The sequence below is a fragment of the Opisthocomus hoazin genome, chromosome 2, assembly GCF_030867145.1.
Source record: "Opisthocomus hoazin isolate bOpiHoa1 chromosome 2, bOpiHoa1.hap1, whole genome shotgun sequence".
In the NCBI taxonomy this organism is placed as follows: Eukaryota; Metazoa; Chordata; class Aves; order Opisthocomiformes; family Opisthocomidae; genus Opisthocomus; species Opisthocomus hoazin.
Genome location: NC_134415.1, coordinates 86,575,771 through 86,600,723, shown reverse-complemented (window position 1 = coordinate 86,600,723; position 24,953 = coordinate 86,575,771). Strand labels below are relative to the sequence as shown.

General features: G+C 40.6%; 1 protein-coding gene across 2 annotated transcripts in view; it reads left to right on the top strand.

Annotated features, from left to right (window-relative positions):
• The first annotated feature begins 323 nt into the window (after positions 1 to 323).
• Positions 324 to 24,953, top strand: part of FUT9 (fucosyltransferase 9) — a 119,831-nt gene continuing 95,201 nt past the window's right edge. The window contains exon 1 of one of the 2 annotated variants that reach the window (XM_075414346.1): positions 324 to 448. The gene's annotated coding sequence lies outside the window, so the exon portion shown is untranslated. The remainder of the gene's footprint in view (positions 449 to 24,953) is intronic. The other variant, XM_075414347.1, reaches the window with a different exon arrangement.

Genomic DNA, 24,953 nt, shown 5'->3' with positions numbered 1-24,953 from the left:
CGGGTGGGCGGATGGAGGGTTAACGGATGGACGGGTGGAAAGATGGAGGGGCGAAGGATGGAGGGACGGGAGGACGCGGGATGGAGGGATGGAAGAAGGAGGAAATGAGGGCTGAGGGGCGAAGGGATGAAGGGCCGAGGGCCGGCGGAGGGCTGCGGGAGCGAGCGCCCGCTCTTCCCGGCTGCTCACCCTCCGCTGCGCGCCCCCGCGCCGTTCCCCGCCCCCCCCCCCCCGCGCGTGCTCGCGCCCGGGGCTGACTCTCCCTCGCATCCTCCTCCGGCGGCGGCGGCGGCGGCGCCGGGGATGGGCAGCGAGAGCGCGCCCAGGAGCTGCCCGGGCCCCGCCGCTCCCCCCTGCTCCCGCGCCCGCTGCTTCTCCTACCCCGCCGCCCCCCGCGCCCCGGGGGCAGCGCCGCCGCCGCCACACCCGCAGCCCCCGCCTCGGACGGGTGAGTCACCGGGGCCTGCACCCCCACCCCGAAACGGCACCTGCCGTGCATCCCCCCCCCCCAACCCCGGAGCGGCCCCGGGGATGAGCGCCGGGGGAGTGGGGGGGTCGCGGGAGGTGGCACCGCGCTCCCGCCCGCCGCCGGGGGAGCGGAGGGTCCCGGCCCGGGCTTGCGCCGTCCCCGCGGGGGCGGAAGGTCCGCGGGGCAACAGGGGTGTCCCCAGGGGGGCCCGGCGGGGGCTGCGGGGGAAGGGGCTCCCGCCCCGCTGCCCCTCCCGGGCACCGCTGCCCACTCTCACGGGGGTCTCGCACATGCACAGACGCACACACAGACACCCGGACAACACCGCTCCCCAACCGGGGCCAGGAGCCCCTTGAACTCCCCCTCCCCTCCCATCCTGTCCCCCCACCCCGCATGCCCGGGGCGGCTCGGGGGAGGGGGCAGCGCCTTAACTTTTTCAAAGGGCTATTTAAAGGTAGGGTGGACCCGGCTTGGCAGAGTTGGCGGCTTCTCCGGAGTCGCCCCCAGGAGGGTGGCAGTGGAGGGTCCCGGTCCCCCCTCCCGGGGCTGCCGCGCTGGTCGGGTGCAGCGGAGCTCGGCCCTTCCCGGGAGGCGGCCGCAGGGGACGGGGTCGGCTCCGAGCAGGACTGAGCGCTCCAATGGACTTTTCTGCCAACCCCCCCCCCCCCCCCCCCCCCCCCCCAAATAATTAACGAAGTAAAGCTCGAGGTGGTGGTGGGAGAAGTCAGCGCTCGTCTTGCTTTCGCTGCTCGGAGCCGAGAGCGCAGGCGACGGGATGATGGGGCTGAAAAGCCTGTTCTGGTTTTTACGTGTCATGATGCACAGGGTTGGTTGTAGGTAGTGTAGTAACTATCCGTATCCTGCATCCCAATAGTTCCCTGTCGAAGGGTTGTTATGGCAGCAGCGCTTCCACCTTCTTTCTTTTATTTAGCATCTCTGTCTCGGAGTAATGTTAAAGACCTGGAAACTGCCTATTAAATAAAAGGGGGGGGGGGGGGTGGGGGGGGGGGGAAGAGCAACCTCTTTCCTCTTTGCCAAATAGCCAACAAGTATGGATAGAAGATTCACGCTAAATCTTCACTCCCTTCTCCAGAAGCTGGTGCTGTGATAACACTTAAGACTGGGAGGCTGGGGGAAAACATCTTTTTTTTTTTTTTTTTCTCTACAATTCCTGCTTTTTGTTAAATTTTGTTGCAGTTTTTGCTTGGTTTTTGCATTGTGGGGTTTTTTTGTGTGTTTCACTTATGCCGTTTCCTAGTCGTCTTTCTCGCAGAGGACTGCTTAGTCCTGCATTACACTGGGTAGAGGGGATTCAAGCGGTTCTGCATACGAGTAATGCACAATTTGTGGGAAGAGAAAGCTTGTAGTTGTGTAGAGTTAGCTTTTCTGTACAATTTACGGGGTGAGGAGTTTTCTTCTAGGGATCGGAGGAATCTGTGAGAGTCTCATCAGAAAGGTTTCATCACATCTTAACTGCCACTGCTGGTGGCAGTCTGAGACGTTAGGATTTAAAGGTTATTATGGAAAGAAGTTTCGCTGTCACCTGTAATGATCAGCCTGTTCTCAGTCACACCACAAACAGTTGTAAGGAAAATGCTCTGATCCTGACTTCGGTTTAGTCAGTAGTGTTTTCTGGGAACAGTGTTTAAACAGTGAAGGCTTTGATGAGGATGGAAGTTAAAAACACATGAAATTGGTAGAGGGCTATATTATTTTTCAGTTTTTACTCTGCACTTGTATAGGTACCATTTGTGGTCTTTAACTGGAGTTTGCCTGAGTAGAGACTGAGCAGTAAATGGTAAGGACAGAAAGGTTTTGTCCTGGAAGCTCCCGCATTTTTATTTCCAGCAGAAGATTTGCAGACTGATATTGCTATTGCAGGATAACATGTTATTGAATTGCGATATCTTGTTTTGAATTGTACATTTTCAAATAAGTTTGGGTTATCAGCAGGAAAGCAACACGAGTGTGTAACCTTTCATTTAAGGATGAAAAAATGCTGTCCCAGGATGATTCATATGTTGAAACAGGTTAGATTCAGGTTAAACAGGTGAACTGAAATGATGTAGTGCAAGTGATCCCTAACTAATTTTCGTTGTTTATAGTGAAAACAGTCTCTCTTGTCATCTTTGAATTTGAACAGAGGGATGTTAGAATAGAGATAAAGAAAAGAAAAATATGTATTTTTAATGACAAATTAAACTCTTGAATAAAACTCAGAGATTTCAGAAGGAATACAAGCACATTTTTTGGTATAACTGTGGTTGTGATTCTGATCCCAGCTAAGCCAGTACGAGATTCTCCCCAGGCACTGCTCTGAGCAGAATCCAAGACATCTCTGCTAACCATTTTTGAGGAACCAGGATGTGAAAAGATCATTTGTACTTTTCCCCATTGCTATAGCTGGAAGGATTTATTTCATGTCTCATATGGAAAATTCCACGCTTTGTCCTTCTGAGCTGTACTCAAACTTATAGTTCTCACCTGCCCAGACAGCTCAGCTGAAATAATTCTTGTGAGAATGAATAATACATGTATAGCTAGGGGCAGTTTTATTGGGACCAAATAGTTAAATAATAGTCATGTTTACTGGAAAAAGGGTTTGACTTTGAATGACATTTTCATATCTGATACCACTAAAATTTGATTTTAGGTGGTGGGAATAGCGTGTTTCTTAAAATGGCATTATTTGTTTTATGGTTCTGATATGAAAGGACTCGCTGAGTTTAATCAAGCTGGAGAGCAGATGTTTCCAACTTTAGTGATTTAAAAATAACCTTAGTGATTTAAAAATAAGCTTAAATTGTAATGAAGAAAACACAAATTTGGTCACTCTGAAAACGGTTACAGCTGAAGTTATTTGATACAAATGAACCAACAGATTGCACTTACTTAACCTTAGACAGAGGTAAAATGGAACAAAAAAAGAAAGCTGGCAGAACCTAGTCATCATAGGAAAATACACAGTATAAAACCTGAAAGACTATTGCAAAAATTACCCACTTTAAGGATCTGGCTCCCTCATGGGATTCGAACGGAAAATGCCTCATTGAATTCAGTAAGCATCAATAGATGGAGTGTATTCTAAAAGAAGGGATGGGTAAAACTAATTAAATGAAGTACCACAAGCATTCTGACAGATAGTTGGTAAAACCAGATTGGAAATACATGGGTTTTCTTTGGTTAGGAGGAAGTTCTGGCTCCACTGAAACTGAATTGGAGTCTTGCCAGCGATTTCACCAGGGCCAAAATGTCACCCTGAGAATTATGTTTCAAGTGACTTTTGAAATACGTTGTGTGTTATAGTTAACCTGGTTTTAATTTGTGTGATATTCTATCAAAATGAGGTTACCTTCGCCAAGCTTGAGTTATTAATTAGTTATTAGCAATCATTTTCCCTTTCCTTTTACATTTTTTTAAATGTCAGTTTTTCAGAAATGGCAAGAAATGCAAAATAGTCTTCCTGTAACAGTGCACTCATAAGCTGAATAATTCAAAGCCTGTATTGTCATTATGCAATCAAATTTTTAATATGATGCTGTCAAAGTCATAAAAAAAGAAAATCAAATGTGACATCATAGAAGACAGTATATATAGCTGACATGACATCCGAATGTTTTAATTTCCCCACTTCATATTTAGTGGCTAATGAAGATAGACTTCTTCTTTCCTCTGAGGAGGCTCCTAATACAACATATTAAATGTTCAGAAAAAATTATGAGTATATTTTCTTAAAATGAGTTATACTTCTTGTGAAGAAAAGCCCCTAAAGTAAAGGAAAAGAAATCATAAAGGACACAATTTAAAGCCTTCCCTGGGAAACACAGAACTGAGATAGCTTTTAGCTAATGAGAAAAACTATTGTCAGAGAGGTTTTCTAGAATATGGTAGGTATGATCTTAACAACAGACAATTTACTAACTATTCCTAACTACGTATGTACCGCTGTGCAAAAAAAAGAGACTAATGCACTTTCGCCCTCAAAAAACGTAGTCACTTCTATGGTGTCTTTCTGCTGTTTTTCCTCTTAAATTAAGTATAGTTAATGCTAATGAAAAGTACCAGATTGGCAGAAAAGGAAAATGAAACTCTGGTTTTACCCAGAGTTTGTGGAGCATAGCAAGCAGCAGTGCAATGAGGTGACCCCACACTGAGCTGCCATTTCAGCCCAGCTTGGCTGGGTACTCCACATGGAGGTAATGTCCCCCTGCCGAGATCTTCCAGGTGGCTAAGGACCTCTTTGCTCCAAGTGGTCAACATAAGGAGAAAATTTGCTTGGAATGCGATTTTATTTGTTAGCTTTGGTCTCTGCTGTTCTCAAAGAAACTGTCCCTCCCTGGAGGTGCTCAAGGCCAGGTTGGATGGGGCTTTGAGCAACCTGGTCCAATGGAAGGTGTCCCTGGCCATGACAGAGGGGTTGGAACTAGATGATCTTTAAGGTCTCTTCCAACCCAAACCATTCCATGATTCTATGGATCTATGATCCTTGGTAGTGGCTCTGTGGAGACCTGGCTGGATCCTGCGAGAAGCTCAGTTTTCTCAGCACGGTGTTTTCAAAAGTGCCAAGTGCATTTTCAAGATCCTCTAAGAAACGGAGTGAAATAACCAGTTCATTTCACACGGGCCACAAACCAGCTTTCAAATCGCAATGATTTTCCGTCACTGCTGCATGTTGGCTGTATTTGAATGGGTGAACTAGAGGTGAAAGGCTCCAAAAATGTGATTACCAGTCCTCTGAGACATTTAGTCCTTCAAGGATATCTTACAGGAAATATGTGTGTGTATTGCACAAAGTGAAGCAGAGACAAATTAATTAATAACACGCAAATATTTTTCTTTTGTTTGAAAAAAAAAGCTTTCACGCTTTTTTTTTTTTAAATTTTGTACAGAGACTGCTAATTCCATGTTGTTGGCTATTTGGTTCTGGAACTGATACAGAATCCATGAGCAAAAAGCCTCATACTTGTTCATATTTCATTATTACATAATGCTATACTTCTGATCTGGCAGTAGACAGTGATTTAAACATGCATTCCCATAGCTGGCTAAATTAAAACATTCCAACACTAGTGTTTGGGGTGTTGGGTTTTTTCCCCCTCATGTTTGCTACTCAGCAGCAGAAAATCTCAGAAAATAAATGAAATAATAAATAACAAGTAAAAATCTATTCTTTATAATGGATTTTTATGTATAATGGCTTAGTTTGCATTAATTAAGCCTATTACTCTTTTGGAAAAACAAATCCCCTTAAAACTGTTGTAATTGTTTTATACTACAACCTAAACCTACTACATAAGTAAAGCTACTGAACTAAGGGAAGCCACCAAGTGAACACTGAATATGAATATTGAAGTGATAATCCAGCTGTCAAATGTCTCTTTGTCTTTTCTGAAGACGTCGTCTTCTTATGAGTTTATCCGGGACAGCAACTACAGCAGTGTTAGAACTGAAGCAGCAGGAAAGCCTGTTTTCCCACTGCAGTATTAGAATGGAGTTGAGAGGCAGAGATCTATAAAATCTCAACTTTGAAGGACATGATGATGTAAAACATATACTTCCTTCAAAATTGTTTTTTTCATTTAGGAAATTAGTGTGGGTTTTTTAAAATAAGAAATGTTTTTTTTTTTAATTTTATATTTATCTAGCACCTTTATTATTGTTTTATTTGCCTTAGAAAACAGTCCTAGAAAACATTTTCTGCACTTCATGTATTGACTTCCATCCCAAAGCATCTAGCTAATATTAAAACATTTATCACCATCTTATTAAAATGCCCAAATTCAAAATCTGAACAAATGACAGATGTAAACTTCCTTGTGATTAGCAAAAAAGGGTATCAAATTTTGTATAACGCTTCTATTTGGCTGTTGATTAGTGTGCTTTAACGGTTAAGAGTGGGTGATCCTTAAATATTCTTTAAGGAAATAACTAAAAAGCATAAATCTAGTCCAAGATTAAATAGTAATTTAATATGTGGCGTCTTTCTTACTGATTCCAACTATGATTCAAGTTGGAGATTTAAACTATTTTGAATGAAAGCTGCCTGTCCTTATGACAGAGTAATTGCTAAGCATCCTGTTTACATATTTGTCTTTGCATTTCCCCACAGTTTCCTCCTGCAGCTTTTTTTCACCCATTTTTTCACCCCAGACGGAGAGACTGGTTAGGAGTTCAAAATCTTTTTAAACAGCTGCTAAATAATGAAGCAGCATTAACTCTCTGTATATTCAAAGACTTTCTTCAGATGAGTCACCACATCTTAGGAAGTCAGGTACCAACAGCAGTACCCAGAGCAGATTACTAACCAAGGACAGATGGATGCAGGTGGCAAGCAGACCATGCCAGACATCACAGGGTGAAGCAGGCCTGTGAAGCAGGTTTATAAAGCAACAAAACCAGTTTTCTCTACTTATCAGGGCAACATTTCAGAGGTTTTTGAAATTACAGATGTCTCCTTTTGAAATGAAATACACAAATTAAGAAATCCTCAAAAAAAAAAGTTGCTTCCTCAAATTATTTTAGATAGACTGAAATGTAAAATATTCTAATACACATCCCAACATATTAGAAACAATTTAAATATTTCTTTTTTTGAGGTTTTTCTTTCAAACAAAGACCACCAAAATTAGTTGAATTTTGTGGAGCACTGTGATTTCAAGTGAACAGTATATTCCAACAGATTAGGATTTCAGTGAAGTTTCTTCAGTGGCTTAAACTGCAGGAGAAGAAAGACCTTCCTTAAAATTAAGGTTATGCTGAATGGAGGCATCAGTCCTGCAACACTTCATGTAGGGCAGAGCTTTAGGAATGTGTGTATCCCAGTAAATTGGCTGATTGTGTACATCAGGTTACTCATGTGACAATTGCTCTGACTTTATCAGAATTGAGTCCTCACCATTCTATGGCAAAGCAGTGGAAGCCTTGGCTTAGAGGGAGAAGGTAGAACTGGTGGTGGAACATGATTTGGAATTCACCACCAAAATTATTTTTCAATAGAAATAATCCATACTTTGAAATTAGAAGTGGCATTAGTAAGGTTCAATGATAGAAGGTCCTTAATTTAGTTTGAAAAATGGAAAATCATAAACTTTTGAAATTAAGAATTTGAAAAGGGGAAATGTTTTGTGGTCACTACTGCCGAATACTTCATTTAATTGGAATGGGAGGACATCTAACTACACTTAGAAAGCATTCAAATTATTATTATTGGCTGCATTGTTACATTTGGAACAATATTTATCAGCTAAACAGCCAAGGCTATCAACCTAGGCTATACCAATTTTACGATTTATTTAAGCTGGCAATACAAAATTTTCACATACTAACTGCTCGAGACTATTATTCAGCAGTTCTAAATACCCATAGTTTAAAGGCCAATGTTTAAGTATAATGAAATAAGCTTGCTCTGGCACAAATGCTAATTAGTTTTATGTAACTACCAGACTTCAAAAAAGAGTTTTTAACCAACACCGTTTAGCTGAACAGAGAAAGAAAATGCAGTAATATCCAGCAAATGCCGTTTTGGAGCGTAACAAACTCGCTAATTCTAGAACTTGCAATAATCAGGAAAATTTTAAGTGAGAATGCTTGCCCAAAACATCATTTGTCTCAACCAGCTACCCTAAGAGACAGCTGATGTCTTATATTAAATATTAGCACTGATATTAGAGTTGCACAGGAACAGCTCAGGGAATGAATCAAACCCCAGTTCCAGGACATTTTCCGCACTCTACAGCTGCTTTACCAGCCCCCTGTGCTGTGCAGCATGCATGGGGAGCAAAGGGATCACCAGCTCCCTCCCCAGTAAAGCTTCCAGGCGGACACAGCCAAAATTCCCCATGACTTGACCTGGCTGAGCCTGGATGCTCTGTACATACCTTCCTGACCTGCTGGACCTCCAGTGCTGGCCTGCGTGCCCGGTTGCAAGCTGATAGTATTTGAAATTCTAGCTAAAGAATATCTAAGGAGACAGCAATAAGAAGATTTCAAAATATCATTTTAAATATTTTGGCAGTTAGAATGCACATAGCTAGCTAATGTGTGTATTGTTATGGCCCTGTTGAGATGAAGAACCCTCTTTTCACAGGTATCCTAGGGCAGGCAAGTGCAAGCAGGTGAGAACATCCGTATCATTAAAGTAATCGTAACTAAATAAAACCGGATTAACAACAATTATTACATCCCGTTTTTAGATCTTTCCAGACAAGAGAAGTTTAAGCCTTGCATGACAAATGGTACCAATAGTTGATGGGAAGGAATTCCAAACTGATTGCACATTGGAGCAAAACACGGCAGCACTGCTATGAAACTCAGGCTGGGAATTTTTACCCAGTCGATAATATCCAGCATGAGCCTGTGAGTAATTTAATTTCATGCAATCAATGAAATAAATAAGAAAACTTGGTATATGTATGTATGCGTAAGTTACATTATGAATAAGTCAACTCAATTCAGTAAATGGAAAGAAGTAGTTGACCAAAACCTGCGAACTACATCAGTGGGTAACCAGGAAGATACTAGTAGTCACATTTTTTTCACATTTATAAGATGTGGTTAGAAAATGTGGGGACAAATGCCAGTCTTGGAAGTACAACTTAAAACTGAGAGACTACCCGTTATTAAAATAGGTTGCTTCAACCCACATCATCTTGACACTTTCAAATAAGCCTAAATTTAATTAGCTTTCACATCACCACATTCCTCTCATTCTTGTTATGAGGCAAAAGAGACTAGCTGTGGGGACAACTCATTTTCTCAAACAATTTTTTTCCTACCATATTATACACAAAGTGTTCATCGCTGAGGAATGAATTCTGTTTTCCTTAATACCAAAGATACACAGTGAAAAAAATGTTTGGAGTCTGTTGAGTAGTTAGTAATGAAGCACTCAACTGTGGGAAAATATAATTTCATTTATGGGAAATTTTACAGTTTTGAAAGTTTGTATTCTGAAAAGAACAAAAACATAAGTTGAACATTTCTAAAGATTAAGAAGTTCCTTTTTTCAGTCAGTAATTCTGCTTGTAGGACAATCTAGCTGTAGATAAATTTAGAAGATTGAGTATGATAAAACCAAAATAATATGTTATTTAGTAAGATGAAAAAAACACTGCTGTGCAAAGCTATTTCAGAATAGAAACTTGGAAAATATACCTTCTTCACTTCTTCAAAACAATTTTTTTCTTGAAATATGCACAATTCCAAAAGATGAATTGTCTTTCATTGTCCTCTGATAAAAATTCATCCAGCTGTAGGTCTACAGTAAAGAACAAGAGATCCCATCAGATGTTAATGGGAAAATCTGCAGCTTTCTGTGTTAGGGTATATAAAGACACTAGTCTAATCTGCTGAACAGAATCACTGTGTCTTAGCAATATAATTTTTTAAGCATATATATACTTATGTATACTCAGGCCACTTGGGAAGAGTACAGGAATGTGGTCAGAGCGTGCAGGGATGCAACGAGGAAGGCCAAAGCCCACATGGAATTGCATCTGGCAAGGGATGTCAAAAACAACAAGAAGGGCTTCTTCAACTAAATCAGCAGTAAAAGGAAGGCTAGGGACAATGTGGGGCCACTGCTGAATGAGGCAGGAGTCCTGCTGACGGAGGATGCAGAGAATCTTTGCTTCAGTCTTCAGTGCCAAGGCAGGCCCTCAGGAATCCCAGGCCCCGGAGGTAGGAGAGGAAGCCCACAGACAGGATGACTTTCCCTTGGTCGAAGAGGACTGCGTGAGGGATCGCTTAAGCGATCTGGACATCCACAAATCCATGGGCCCCGATGGAATGCACCCACGAGAGCTGAGGGAGCTGGCGGATGTCTTTGCTGAGCCACTCTCCATCGTCTTTGAGAGGTCCTGGAGGACAGGAGAGGTGCCCGAGGACTGGAGAAAGGCCAATGTCACTCCAATCTTTAAAAAGGGTAAGAAGGAGGACCCAGGGAACTACAGGCCAGTCAGCCTCACCTCCATCCCGGGAAAGGTGATGGAGCAGCTTTTCCTGGAAGTCATCATCAAGCAAGTGGAGGAAAAGAAGGTTATCAGGAGTAGTCACCATGGATTCACCAAGGGGAAATCATGCTTGACCAATCTGATAGCTTTCTATGATGGCATGACCAGCTGGTAGATGAGGGGAGAGCAGTGGATGTTGTCTACGTAGACTTCAGCAAGGCTTTCGACACAGTCTCCCATAACATCCTCCTAGGGAAGCTCAGAAAGTGTGGGCTGGATGAGTGGTCGGTGAAGTGGATAGAGAACTGGCTGAATGGCAGAACTCAGAGGGTCGTCATCAGAGGTGCTGAGTCTAGTTGGAGGCTGGTAACTAGTGGTGACCCCCAGGGGTCAGTACTGGGCCCAGCCTTGTTCAACTTCTTCATCAGTGACCTGGATGAAGAGTTAGAATGTACCCTCAGCAAGTTTGCTGATGACACCAAACTGGGAGGTGTGGTAGATACACCAGAAGGCTGTGCTGCCATTCAGCGTGACCTGGACAGGCTGGAAAGTTGGGCAGAGAGGAATCTGATGAGGTTCAACAAGGGCAAATGCAGGGTCCTGCACCTGGGGAGGAACAACCGCATGCATCAGTACAGGATTGGGGTGGACCTGCTGGAAAGCAGCTCTGCGGAGAGGGACCTGGGTGTCCTAGTGGACAACAGATTAACCATGAGCCAGCAATGTGCCCTGGCTGCCAAGAAGGCCAATGGCATTCTGGGGTGCATTAGGAGGAGTGTTACCAGTAGGTCAAGGGAGGTTCTCCTTCCCCTCTACACTGCCCTAATGAGGCCTCATCTGGAGTACTGTGTCCATTTCTGGGCTCCCCAGTTCAAGAAAGATGAGGAGCTACTGGAGAGAGTCCAGCGGAGGGCTACAAGGATGGTGAGGGGACTGGAGCATCTCTCCTATGAGGAGAGGCTGAGGGAGCTGGGCTTGTTCAGCCTGAAGAAGAGAAGGCTGATAGGGGACCTAATATATACTTACAAATATCTGAAGGGTGGGTGTCAACAGGATGGGGCCAAGCTCTTTTCAGTGGTGCCCAGCGACAGGACAAGGGGCAATGGGCACAAACTTCGGCACAGGAAATTCCGTCTGAACATGAGGAAGAATTTCTTCCCTCTGAGGGTGACGGAGCACTGGAACAGGCTGCCCAGGGAGGTTGTGGAGTCTCTTTCTCTGGAGATATTCAAGACCCGCCTGGACAAGGTCCTCTACAGCCTACTGTAGGCGACCCTGCTTCAGCAGGAGGGTTGGACTAGATGACCCACAGAGGTCCCTTCCAATCCCTACCGTTCTGTGATTCTGTGATTCTGTGATACCCTTATATAGGAATACGCACATATATATGCACACACATACACACATATATACTGCTACTCCTCCTGACCTCCTCAGGCACCCTAGCAGCTTAAAATCCCCCTCCCTGAAAGTCACTTTCACACACACCCCCCAAAAAGCAATTTGCTCTGGTGAATTTATGTATCTATCTCTTTTATGAACTTTGTTGGATTGGCTTAATTTGTAATTCTTTTTTGCTCACATTACTATGCAGATAATATTTGTTTCTTTCACTGGGTTGTTATAGAATAAGTCATTTTTGATGTCTGTGCCCCATTTTTGTAAGTGCTTAATGCGATGTAATGGTTATGGATTATCTGTAGTTTTCAGGTAAGTAGAAAAAATGACTCCAGAATTATGCCTCTCTGATGGTCAGAGATGCACAGCTAGAAATGGAAGTCAAGGCACTAGGTTCGCAGTCCCCAGCTCCAGCCGTGCCTCTTGCTACAGTACAAAATTGATTTAGCACAAATTTGCCACAAAATATGGAGAACACTTTTGATGCCATGAAGGGAAGGTGATAAGTGATAATCACAGGCTATTTCAGCAGCAATGAGAAAAGGTTGGTTGAGATTTGAGAGAATAGTCACTGATCAGTCTAGATAGTAAACTACACTATCTACTGGTATATGTGTTTTTTAAGCTTTCTGTGAAGTATTGCTTCAAAATATATTCCCTCTTGTTTCATTACCACCTGTTTTCCTTTCAGCTCTGTTCTCTCGTAGTCATTACTGATCTTTCCTTAACTTGTGTGACACTTTCTTCCTGCCTTTCTTTCTTTTATTTCTCAGATTCATTTTATTCCAGTGCTGAATTTCCATCTTTTCATTTGCATCATTTCCCAAATTGTCATTTCTTACTTAATTACTGAAAAGGTATTTCATTTGCCACAGGAAGAAAAGAGGGAATTTGAAGATCTCACTAACAGTTATGTGCGATGATTGAGGGCAAAATCCACACAGAGACTTACAGCTAAATACATTAAGAGTTTTAGGCAGCAGAAATGTGACTTGGATGTATTTGTCTTTATTAGCAAGTAATTCAGCCCAATAGGAGCAGACTGGTAGATCAAAGCAGCTGGTGCTGAGGTCCTTACATTTAAGGTATGTGATCGATGTGTTTCACCATGGACTAGATTTGGTTTGGTGTCTTGGACCGAGTGTTATTACCCTACATGCAGTCTGAGGTTGTTCAAAGGACTAATTAGTTCAGATCCTTTTGTCCCCACTGCAGGTTATAGTACATTTGGTACAGGCTGTAAGCAGAGCTTCCAATTTACTTTGCTTCAAAGGAAATCTAATCCATGCACACCAAGACTGCTTTGCAAAACAAACCGATGTATGGTAATTGGGATTCGCTGCAAACCCACACTACTTCTCCCAGTCATAAGGCAGTGCAGTCTCATAGGTTGTGAACGGCAAACTCCACCACCACCTTGCCCTGGATTTCCCCATTTCTAACTCAGTTTTCAGTCTTAAAATTTTTTGTGTATGTCACCAAAAGAATCTTAAGTCTTCTGAAGACTGAACAAGTTCAAGGACTGCGTAAATCTTTCATTGTGCCAGCTCATGGACCAAGTACTGCAACTAGGTACCCACTCCTTGGGCAGCTTCATCAGGCATTAGGCTAAAGAGTCGTTCAGCTCTCCTGTGAGGGCAAATAAATATTTCATTCCCCATCCTGACCATGCAGTGACATGGTTCCTATGGGTGTGGCCAGTGTTTTATCTCCGAGCAGTCTCTGTGCGTAGCAGGTGGCAGTACTACAGCCAGAGCAGGGAATCGGCAGAATTTAACCCAGACTGCCAACATTTTGGACAGCAAATCTAATCCCAATGTTATTAGGGGAGCACCAGCACGTCACTTTTTATCATAAAAGAGAAGCTTTATTCCATTTCTTTTTGTCTTCCCTCCACTTTCTATAAAGAAAAAAAGTATGTCTACTTTGGTAAGAAATTCCGAAGCCTGGACAGATAGATGCATGTGATTCAAATCCTAAGCAGGGTGCTTAACATCTAGCTGGGTGAAATTTACAACAGACTTTGTGATTAGCATTCCCCTCTGTATCAAACTGCCTGTTCAGCATCGTGAGTTTACATAGCTCTCTGCTCTTTGTGCAGGTTGCTTGCTACCCAGTCTCTACCACTTACATTCCTGGGGGGTGGTGCCCAGCTCATAAACACTGAAATATGGATGCTTCATCTAATGTGGGGACAAGACACTAGAAATGAAGTAACTAATTGCTCTGCCTTTTAGTACTCAAACTTCATTTTGGATGTAACCGTCAAGCGTTGCGATGTCTAACTGACAGGTACTTTGTTTATAAAGACTTGTTCTCTACCCTGAGTTAGGCTTCCCATGCAAAGCATAGGAGATAGAGGAGTAAGAGTGGGATCCAGAGAAACCAGCGAGCGGAAACAGGGATAGCTTCAAAGCAATACGGTGGGACAATAATACACATACAACCTATACCTTAAAGGCCTCTACTTTCAGCACCGGGGAAGTGCCTACTCTTCCCTGAAAGTAAGCATATAAGCTACACCTGTCTTTTCTCCAAAATAATTAGAACATGCTGCTAATTGATGCCCAAGTATCCAGTAATTAGAGCACTTACCATTTAGGTGGATGACCTTTTAAAAACATACCCACACTTCTGAGCTGCAGAAAAAATTTCACTCGCACTTTCAGGTCAGAAATGTGCCCTAACTACTGACTGAATGGTTATTTTGGGATGAAGTGAGTGACTTTCTCCTCTTGAAACTTTGTCAATTTGGATAATTGATTAAATAGCTAATGGAGGAGGAATTTAAACCTGACCCCCTTCCTTGACAGAAGAGTGGACTAACATTGGTCTACGGAGTCAATTGCTTGCTATTTGGCTGAATAAATATTTAAAAGCAAACTGAACAGTTCCAAGAGAGGAAAATGAAAAAGTTGTCTTGACAAATAAGAAGTACTTTCCGGTTAATGGGAACCTCTTGGGAGGCAGACAGTCTCAAATGTGATACTTTTTATAGATCAGATGCAGTAGGGTTGTCTGTCTCACAAGAGAGAATTTATTTACCCCGTTTTCAAAAAGTCTTGCTTCCTGCTGTTTTTATTTTTTGCCTCCATTTTTTTTTTCTTCCCCCCCTGCATGTGATGTCTGCTCTGGTAAGCATGTTCTCAGAAAATGTGTTGGTGCTTTCTGTTGGGCAAAACCACTGCCTCTTGCAAGTCAATTCATGCCCCAAGAACCTTGGCAGGGTCAGGGCTTGAGGGACCCTGCATGTGAGCACCATGGGCTTGTACATACTGGGCTGCAGCTTTATGAGGGCCGGTACGTGCTAGTGGTGTCTGAATGCTCAGCTTAGCGCTGTCCAAAGTGGCAACTAAATCGCTTGATAGGCTTTCTCTTTATACTTCATTTTAGGGCGTTAAAAAGCAACACTTAGGAGCTTTTAGAAATACAGAGAAGTGCCATTAATAGAAACCTTCAGTGAATTTAGTGTTTCATGAAAAGCGCTTAGTAGCCAGTTCGAGAACCCGAAGATCTCTCTCCATTCACATAATAGATATAGTGCAGTGGAAAATAGCATATCTTTCCCACACTACTTCACCACTTTGTCTCCATTTGTTCTTAGAAGGTATTCAAGTCTGTGGTGAAGGCGTAGAATCAGTTAATGTCCAAGGAAGTAGAAGAAAGTGTTAGTTCAGGGAATCATGCTTCAGACGAAAGTAGATATCTGTCACTTCCCCATAGATATTAATTTTTGACAGACTATTTATTTTAAAAGGTCTTTATTTTATTAGTTCTTTGTTGCTCTTCCTATTTCTGATTTTTATGTGTTCACAGCAGAGACTTTTATCATGTCTGCTCCTGTATCCTTGAAAGAAACTGTGTACTAACATGATAACTCAATCTAATCTAACTTTTACACCTAATTTTACAAAGCAAACCCTTACATAGGTTTCCATAGCACTAAAAAAGCCTTACTGAAGTCCTTAAAAATATGATTTATTCAAGTTGAATTAGGCATTCATACTTCCTAATGCTCCTTGAGCCATTATCAAATTGTAGATGTGATTTCAGTGAAAGCCCTAAAACTTGTGGTAGGTCTTCTCTGATATGGATAATGGAAGAGAACAAACTGCTGAATTTTCTTACTCCCTGTTTAGACTGAAAACTTTCTGAGGCAGGAATAAGTTGACAAGAGCATTAGTGTTTGCCAGATCATTATTTTGTCAATGGCTGCAAATCTGTTGGTAGGCAGGTGGTAGGCTGTCTTTCCCTGTTAACATTTTGCAGCCTCTTCCAACCCAAAGAAAAGTGTTTTCCTGCAAAGAATTTATCCAAATTGTTACAAGTTGGAAAATACTATTTTTCTAATTACAATGTGCAGTTTCATAGTTGCGCATGTAATTCCTTTCAGATGATTAGCCTGCTGTTCTTTGATAGACTGATTTTGACTTGGATTCTTCCTAGACATACAGTCGAGTGACAGAATATATCTATTCTACAATGTCTTAATTTTACAAATTATTCTTGGTTTTGTGTCTCTTCCTGACTTCTGGAAAGGCTACCTTTTCTTTTTACAACAGAGATATGCCAGAATGGTCGTTGTTTCCTATTAGAGTCAAATCCTCAGCTACTGATAGGTTGCACATTAATATGCCTGGGAAAGCCACCTTTAAATATTTGCATTTTGAAATCCCTGAGTTTTCTTGAAAGGCAGTGAGTGCAGATGGAGATATGCCTCTGACTGAAGTATTTAACCAATTTAAAAGACAGCCTGCCTTCCATGTGAAGCCACCTAAAATTTTGATTTTAAGTACAGATATGGAAAAGTATTTTAATTTCTTTATTTTTTCCTATTTTTGTCACTAATCATCTGCACCTTTGCCTCTCATCTTCTGTATTTTCCCATCTTATTTAGCAGCATTTTATCACGCAGGGTCATGATCTTGCTTGTAGTGCTATAATCGACCCAAAATTGTGAGCCTGGAGATGTTCAAAATGTGCTCATGGGTGGTTTTCCTCTCACCTAACTTTACCCACCAAAAACTAAGCTAAACTGCTGTAGTTAGGAGAGAGAAAGATGTCTCCAGAGAGCAATTCATTAAGCTTTCTGGACATCTCTCTTAGAATGGAATGAACTACACTGTGAAAGTACTTGTCCCTCCCTCTGTATAAGACAGAGGCTGTAAAGAAGCTTCAGTGAGTACCACGGAGAGCATGTCTAACTTTTTTTAAAAAGTTATTATTTAAATATCAAATATTAAAAATATTATTATTTAACACTGCAAATTATTTTTATATAGGACTTTCCATTTCCAATATGTGGAAACCTGTGTTTGACTTGGGCAATGTGTAGAGAGCAGGAAAGGAGCCAGATGAGCTTGCTGTGCTACCCCTGCGGCTGGGAAAGCGGAGGAGTACGGTACAGAGCTACTTGAGCTTGGCAGCACAGAAGCCATTGTGGGACTAGGAGCAGCACAGCTGTGTTCATGCAACACTGCACACCGAGCTAAGAAACGCTGCTGAAACCAGCTTAATTCACTGGCACAATACCTGAATTTATATGAAATTTGTTTATAGCAACTAGACCAACAGAATAGTCTATATATCTAGCCAGTTTCTTCCAGTTCACCACTTTCTTCCAGTTTCTTACTTGGTTTTGAGCAAATTATCACAAAAATTCAGCAAGTTTAGAGACATCTTGTACAATCATTTTCTGTTACAGAATATATGCTCTCCTGAGAAGCAGTACAATCATTCGTTTTGTCCTGCCATTTGTATATGTATGTACATCCATATTTAGGAATATGCCAATCATGGATAACGCGAGAACATCCTGATACTCATTTCTTGAGGAGTAGTAGTAATGAAACTTAATTACAGAAAAGTCCTTTCATTAATTTCTGTGAATGAATACAAGATGAATGCTGATAAACGCATACCATTAATTACTGCTAAAATGAAAGTATACACAATGTAAATTTGGCAATAAATGCTCACAGCACTAGTCCAAAGAAGATTTTCTGAAGCTGTTTATGACATATCGATGCTTCTTTTTAAAACTGCAATCTTCTCTGAAAGCCTGCAAAGCAAGTCTGACTTTATGTGGAGTTATTATCATTTTGCCGGCTGAATGGATGTCATTTAAATTAGACCCTGTAACATTAGTGTTACATACTGTTTTGTAAGAGGAAGTATTTAGACTGGGTAGAATCAAATTTGTCTTTGCTACAGGAAATGTCTTATACATTGGGATGGAGACTACTCCCCATTTTGGTTTGCTGCTCTTTTTCACAAGGATTGCTTGTACGTTCTTTCACATAAACATCCTGCTAGTTTGGGAAATTAAAATCTGCTTGTAAGGAAATCCCAAGCCAATTAAATGTAGGGCCCAATAACTTTATTACTATTATTCTCAGCAGAAATGAGCTGGGAGTTGATCTGCAGAGAGGGAATCACGAGTTCCCCTTCCAGTGAACTGTCAGAACAGCGTATTTGAACTTTCTCTGCTTCCCTAACTTGTCTTAGCATGAAGACAGAAGGTTTGGGATCCAGCTTTGTCTTCATGGAGTAGAAAGTTGACTTTAGTTCTTTCATATATATACAAGTGCCTTACTGGACTTCTGGGTTAAATGTAACAAGGCATATGGACATTATAACTCTTAGCTGCCAGGGTGATGAGGGTAGGTGGAAGTTAACAGAGTTAATCAGATCTGTAACCAGAGTGGTAGGATGATGTATTTCAAAATCCCAAGTTTCTCGATATCATGAGTGTAGACGGTTGCTTCAAAATACATCCCATTACAGAACAAAACAAAACAAAACAAAACAAAAAAAAACAACAAGGAAAGCATATTTTAAAAGTGTCCACATATTTTTCTTTTTTAATCACATGTTTTTTAAGCCCATCTCGTAGTCTCATGTAGCTTGAGTTACCATTTTTGAGCTGTTTTGGCAGTTTCACAAAACAATCTGTACCTCTGGGGCAGTTAAGAAGGAACCTGGAGAGTGACGATGAAGTTGAGTGAATCCACAGAAGTCCGATAAATTTGTGCTTCAAAAAAGGGGCAGGAGACTTTTCTATTTTACACATACTCTTTATGTAATTTGACAAATCTCCATGTAAATTGTTTTTCTTACACCTTTTGAGAACTATGAAGTTGTGCAGAAATAAAGGCATCCTTTTTGGCATATAGAAGTTTTACTTCTTGTGATAAAAAACCAAGGCCAGTAGGAATAAAACACAAAACAGTATTCTTGGGCTAGCTGTTAAGAAATTGTCCTTCTTAGATATAACTTGAACTATCTTAACCTAGGTAAATCTTAATCCCAATTTACCTCCCATACTTTGATGATCATATACTTAGGCAGGTAGTACTATTGACATCAGTGTGACTACTCACCAGAAGGAATATAAATCAGGGTGAGTAATCAGCATGAAAACCTCTAATGCTGTAATTATAATCTTTTGCAAAGTAGTACTCCCATCGACTGCTCATCTTCTTGGTTCATACCTGAATTTAAGCCTTACAGTTGAATCTTTGGTTAGCCTGTGTGTCTTTCTGTTACAGGATAGAGTGTGGGGAATTGGTGATGCTCACTCATTATGATTTGGTGTCATGAGCTGCAGCTTTCCCAGAGCAGCTGCTTTTTCTGACAAACATAATGCTCTACACTAGGCCTTTGATTTTCTGCATATTTTACTTGCTCATTAGGTCTTGCTCTTTGTACATCTGCTTCTTTCATTGTACTTATTCTGCTGTATGTTCCCAGATGGTCAAGTATTTTTGTCTGTGCTTTCTATTTTGCTTTTGCAGAAGTTGCTGCAAGTTGTGGTCAGCGTGAGTTTAAATTATAATTAAAGAAAATAATGGGAGAAAGGGGTCTGAATCACTGGGTGCTCAACTGTAACACAAATAGCGGGGCAGGGGGCAGAATACTGGAGGTATACACTTTTCCTCTGCAGTTTTGAGAGCTAAATCAGCATTATGAAGAGCTAAAGGTCTGCACACGAGTACTTCCCACTTACTGGAAGTTGTTCCTCTGACTATCGCTTTCACTTGGAAAAGTCCTCGGCTGTATACTGCCAACATTCATTCTGAGACCTCCATATGGACAGAGGAGGTATTGTTTAATATCTTGAGTATCTGATGATTTCCCACTTTCACAGGAGAGGTTCTTGTTTGAGTTTTGCCTAAGGAAAAAAGTTAGTAGTATTTGTGTCATACTTCATGTTTACTAAATAATTTCTTTTAACATTAGTCACAGTTTTAGCTTTATGTGTTTTTTACTGTTTTAGGAGACGGTCATTCCATAAGTATCTGTATATTCTTATTATCAACATTGTGCTGTACAGATGAACTATATCATCTACTTGATATTTTTAGAAATTAATGACATTTTCATATTTTTCTCCTAATAATACCTGCATATTTCATTTTTAATTTTATTCCCATACTGCATTTTAGATCGTGGTATTTTAAAGACTTCTAAACTAGCGGTTTCATGACAATATGAAATACAAGAACCTATTTCTTTCTAATATTTTCAGGAAAATATTTGGTTTGTTGTATTTTATTCAGATTATTTTATTTTAGGTCACATTGTGTTTGATTTTTTTATGTTACAGTCTCATTAAAATGGGGTTTTAAAACCATTTAAATGTGGGGTTTTTTGCGTTTGGCAAATGGATTTTGAAAATTGAAAGCCTCAGTTCAATTAATGTGATACCTACCCAGTCTGTAGCCCAACAGTGTATCCTCTACATGACTCACGGATCACTGCGCTCTTGTCCTGTTGTATCTATTGAAGGATTATCAACTGACTATGCAGATAAATACAGATTTCACCCTCTTACTTCTGGTACAAGGCTGAGAAAGTCCTTGAAGAATTTTGAGCATAGAATTACCATGCTTTTCTGAGCCAATTCTCATAAGATGCCACTGGACGAGATTCAGAAGACTAATGCTGGAGACCAGACTTCAGAGTAACTGAGACAATATTCAGTTTCAGTGTGTATTTTTAAAGATTTTATCTTCTTGAATTCTGGTTGTGCTTTGCAGTTAACATAATTTTGCTCCAGACATTGCCATATAGTATCAAAGGAAGCGTATTTAACTTCGTATTCTTCCTGTTGTTTCAGTTTAATGGTATTCCATTTAGGGAGCCTTGCAAACACATAGAATAAGTGCCAAGCCTCTAGGAAATACTTTCACACCGTCATTCCCATTGCTCCTTGTGACCCAGTTGCCTTGTGGAAGGTCAGAGCATCACAGACGTGTTGGAGCTTCCAGAGTAAGAAACAATCCTCAATGTCCTGAAGGTTTGCTACTCCCTGCCGCTTTGAAGCCGGTGACGCTGGGTCACAGCAGCCAGCAGCAGCCAGCACTGCTCCCCCGGGTGCGCTCCGGGGCTTGTCTGCGAACACCCATCAGCTGGGGAGCTGTCACGGGGAACTCGCCGCAGAGATGAAGGGAGATGTTTTAGCCTCCTTCACTAACACTATGCCAGGCTCCCAAAATAGTCTAGGAAGGTGCAGGATAATAGTTCTGCTTCTTTGCAGGGATCGCAGAACCAACACATGTATGTCCGCCTATTTCAAAGGGAGTGAAAAGACCCCTGTAATACATGTCCTCTGAGAAATCCCGACGCTCTACTGTTCACACGTTGAATAAAATTGCTTTCTAAACTATTTTCTGATTAAGGAAGCGCATTTTTTCCCGAAACCAAAAGATACCCCATCCCCAAATTTCTAGCCAAAATATTCTGCAATTGGTGTGTCACCTTTGCAAGATCCTGTTTAAGGGGACTTAACTCTTGCATCCAATGTGATTTGATTTCTGTATATTACAGCCATAGTATAGCCATCAGTCCATTCTTCAGAACTTGTCAAGTCTTGGTAAAACGCGATAGACTTCAGTACTTAAAAATTAAGATTGTTTTTATGACTGTGTCAAGATGTGTTCACTGGATAAAAAAAGTGGTTTTTCTTCATATAGATGTATCATGAGTGCTAAATGAAACTGGATTATGCCAAATATACATATATTTTCTTGAAATAATGTCAATCATTTCACACATATAATTAGAACTTTAATGCTAATATTACAAAATTGCTTGAGTATGGTCAGCATAATCTCTTTTTATCAGCACTTTAAATTTATTCTGGCTTTGATTCTTACTATCTCTTTATAGCAACAATCATTTTATTTATTTAAGAAAGTAATTAAACTCAGTTCAGCGTATATTTTTGGAGGTAGTATAAAAAGCCTTGCTGTGAAACTAAATGCAAGCTGTCTGTTTTCTGAGTGAAATTATTGCACTAATGATTAAGAATCCATTTTTTAACTCTAACGTTAGAACTTTCTCAATGATACAAATAGCATCATTAAAAAAAAACAATTTCTTGCAGAGTTGCTTTTCAATGGAGATAGCTTATGCCGCTGTTCACACAGGCTGTTTTCCAATACCTTTAAACTCCGCTGACTGATACAAAAGAAAAGCAAATACAGCTTCAATGATTCAAAGAATCGAAGTTTTTTTTTTACTCTTCATCTGTCCTGAACAGATTTTGTGAGGGTCTTTTCCTTGAGTTTTTTGCAAGGAACAGAATTTGTAGCAAATAAAGACAAGTTTCAGATGTGGCTTTTTATTTTTCAGAGCTCTGTAGTTTAAGCTGGACTCCAAAAATTTTGCTGTAGTTGGATCATTATGAAGATGCGTGCTCTGCCATTTTCTCAGGGAGGTAGCCTTTCCCTGTGAACCCAGCCTGATCAAGGTTTGGTTTGTCTGCTGTTTATGAAGACTGAAAGATACTCGATTAGTGCATGACAACAACTTTATGTCCAAGAGGATTTGTCTCTTTATGATTAAATATTTTTGTCAGTAAGAAATTACAGTGAACTTATAATTCAAAGAAGATGATTTAATGATCTTTCCATATTGTGCAAAGATATAGGGAAGAAAAGATTTTTTTACTGACTAGAAATAATGGCAGAACATAACAGAGCAGGAATGTTCATCCAGAAAAGGGTCTTAAAGAAAACAAGTAAAGATACAAAAAATGGCATTAAACAGTTTTATATTTAGCAAAGAGAGAGAAGGAAAAAGAAATAGTGAAGACTGCAACAGCCACTGCAGATAAATTGTTCAAAATACAATGGCTGAATTATCAAAATAATTTCTAAATGTGTTTTCAGTTAGAGAAATAGAAATTGCCTTTAATATTACTAAGAAAGGAAAGTAGATCTATAAAAAGATCGATCTGGTAGCATAAATTCTAAGTCAGAAATGATTTACGAAGAAATAGGTGCCACACATCTAGCTTATACGGCCCGATTTCTGAAGTATACAAGTGCAGATGTCCCACAAATTCCAGCAAAAACCTCTTTCTGATGGTAGTCACATATTAAGTACTTGAAAAGACAAGCTGGACTTGATTTAAAAAAAAAAAAAAAAGACAGCCAGCATGACTGGTAGCAAAAATGGTCACGTCCATGTCTTTTATGGCAGATTCACCCAGGCTACCTTACTCTAAGAGGGAAATTCACTTTCCTTTCATCCTTCCCACTGCTGAGAAGGGAGCTATAACCTACAGGGTAGTCTCACTTGGTACCCCAAGTTGTGCATGAGATGACACTTATTTCAAACAATGAATAGATGCTAGTTACTGTATATGCATTTCTCATTTCTTATATTCATTGGCAAAAACTAAATCTGTTTTATGCTAAAGGTTGTTCTTTAGGAAAACAAGGAAAAGGGGACTGTCAGGGGATGAGAACAGATATAATTTCCAGTTAGATGTCCATCTCCCATGTTTATGGATATGGACCAATGGCAGGTTAAAGTGAATGCTGTTTTCTATGCATGTACAGAATCTGATGAGCTAAAAATCCCACACCAATCTTCTGTGGGGACCTGCAGTGTGTGAAATCTAGCCACGGGGGCTAGAAAGACCTTCTGAATTCAGGGACCCCATCACAGGACTCAATGTATTTCTTTGTTCCAGAAAGTCTAAGATACCTTGTATATTCAGATATATTTAAAGAAGTCATACATAATAAATCCCAAATTAATTTGGTAAACTTCTGAAAGTAGTTAAAGGCATTGCTTTCTCTCTTAAGAGAATTAAGCAAATTTTCAGATTCTATCCTAAACTGTTGCTGATGTGTTACATTGCATAAATACCCTACAATTTTTGTTTGTCTATTTCATTTTGATGACATTAACGGTGAGTGGAACTTAAATTGCACAGATAAAGTTAAGTAAGAGGACAAGACAGTCCTATCTCTAAAGAATCTAGGGGATCTCTTAGAATCCGTTTATTCTTTGGTTTAGGGATCATCATTGTCAAACAGGAGGTAGCTGATACCAAGAGTTATAATTTTTGTGCGCTGGTCATGAACACTAGCAAAATGTTGGAATGGGTGAAGAAAGGGACGTGGAAAGGAAATCTCCAAACAAAGGGATAGTGTTTAACCTTGTGAGATTTTATTCTTCAGCTCTGTGCTACAGTATCTAACTCTGTAGGACTAAAGCTGGCCAAAAAAGTTAATGAATAATAAAAATAATTTCAACTAGTTCTATTTAAAGCCAAATATAGCAGGTGGAGAATTGTTTTCTTTTAATCCTAAATGAGCAGCCAAATTAACTCAAGGCGAGGGCTGTGTTTGGATACTGAATCAGGCAAAACAGTAATTTCTAAGTCTTGACTTGTTAGCAAAGGCACATAAATTTTTGCATCCCAATCCGAGTCTTGCTGATGTTCTTACTATCAGGGAACAATCTGTTTAACGCCTCTTCTGCAGTTATGACATTTTCAGTCTTCTTTTTTCTGTACTTTATTTAATGATCATGGCTTTAAAAACTAAGAAGAGGAAATGTCACATCACCTAGCCTGACTCACCTTCTTTTATTGTTTGATATTCAGCTTCATTATCTCCTACCTTTAAAGGGTCAATGCTAGAGCATGTAACCAACCATTCTCGCTTTCAGCTTGGGAAATCTGAGGTGCTGTTACTGCATTCAGTTTTGTTCTGTTTTGCTGCCCTTAGTTGTCACTAGGTAAAGCTTGTCCCATTCCCAAGAAATAAAGTGCCTCCTGTGAATAGTTCCCTTATACAAGCTCCCTTTGTCTGAGGTCTTCTCACTCAGTGGAA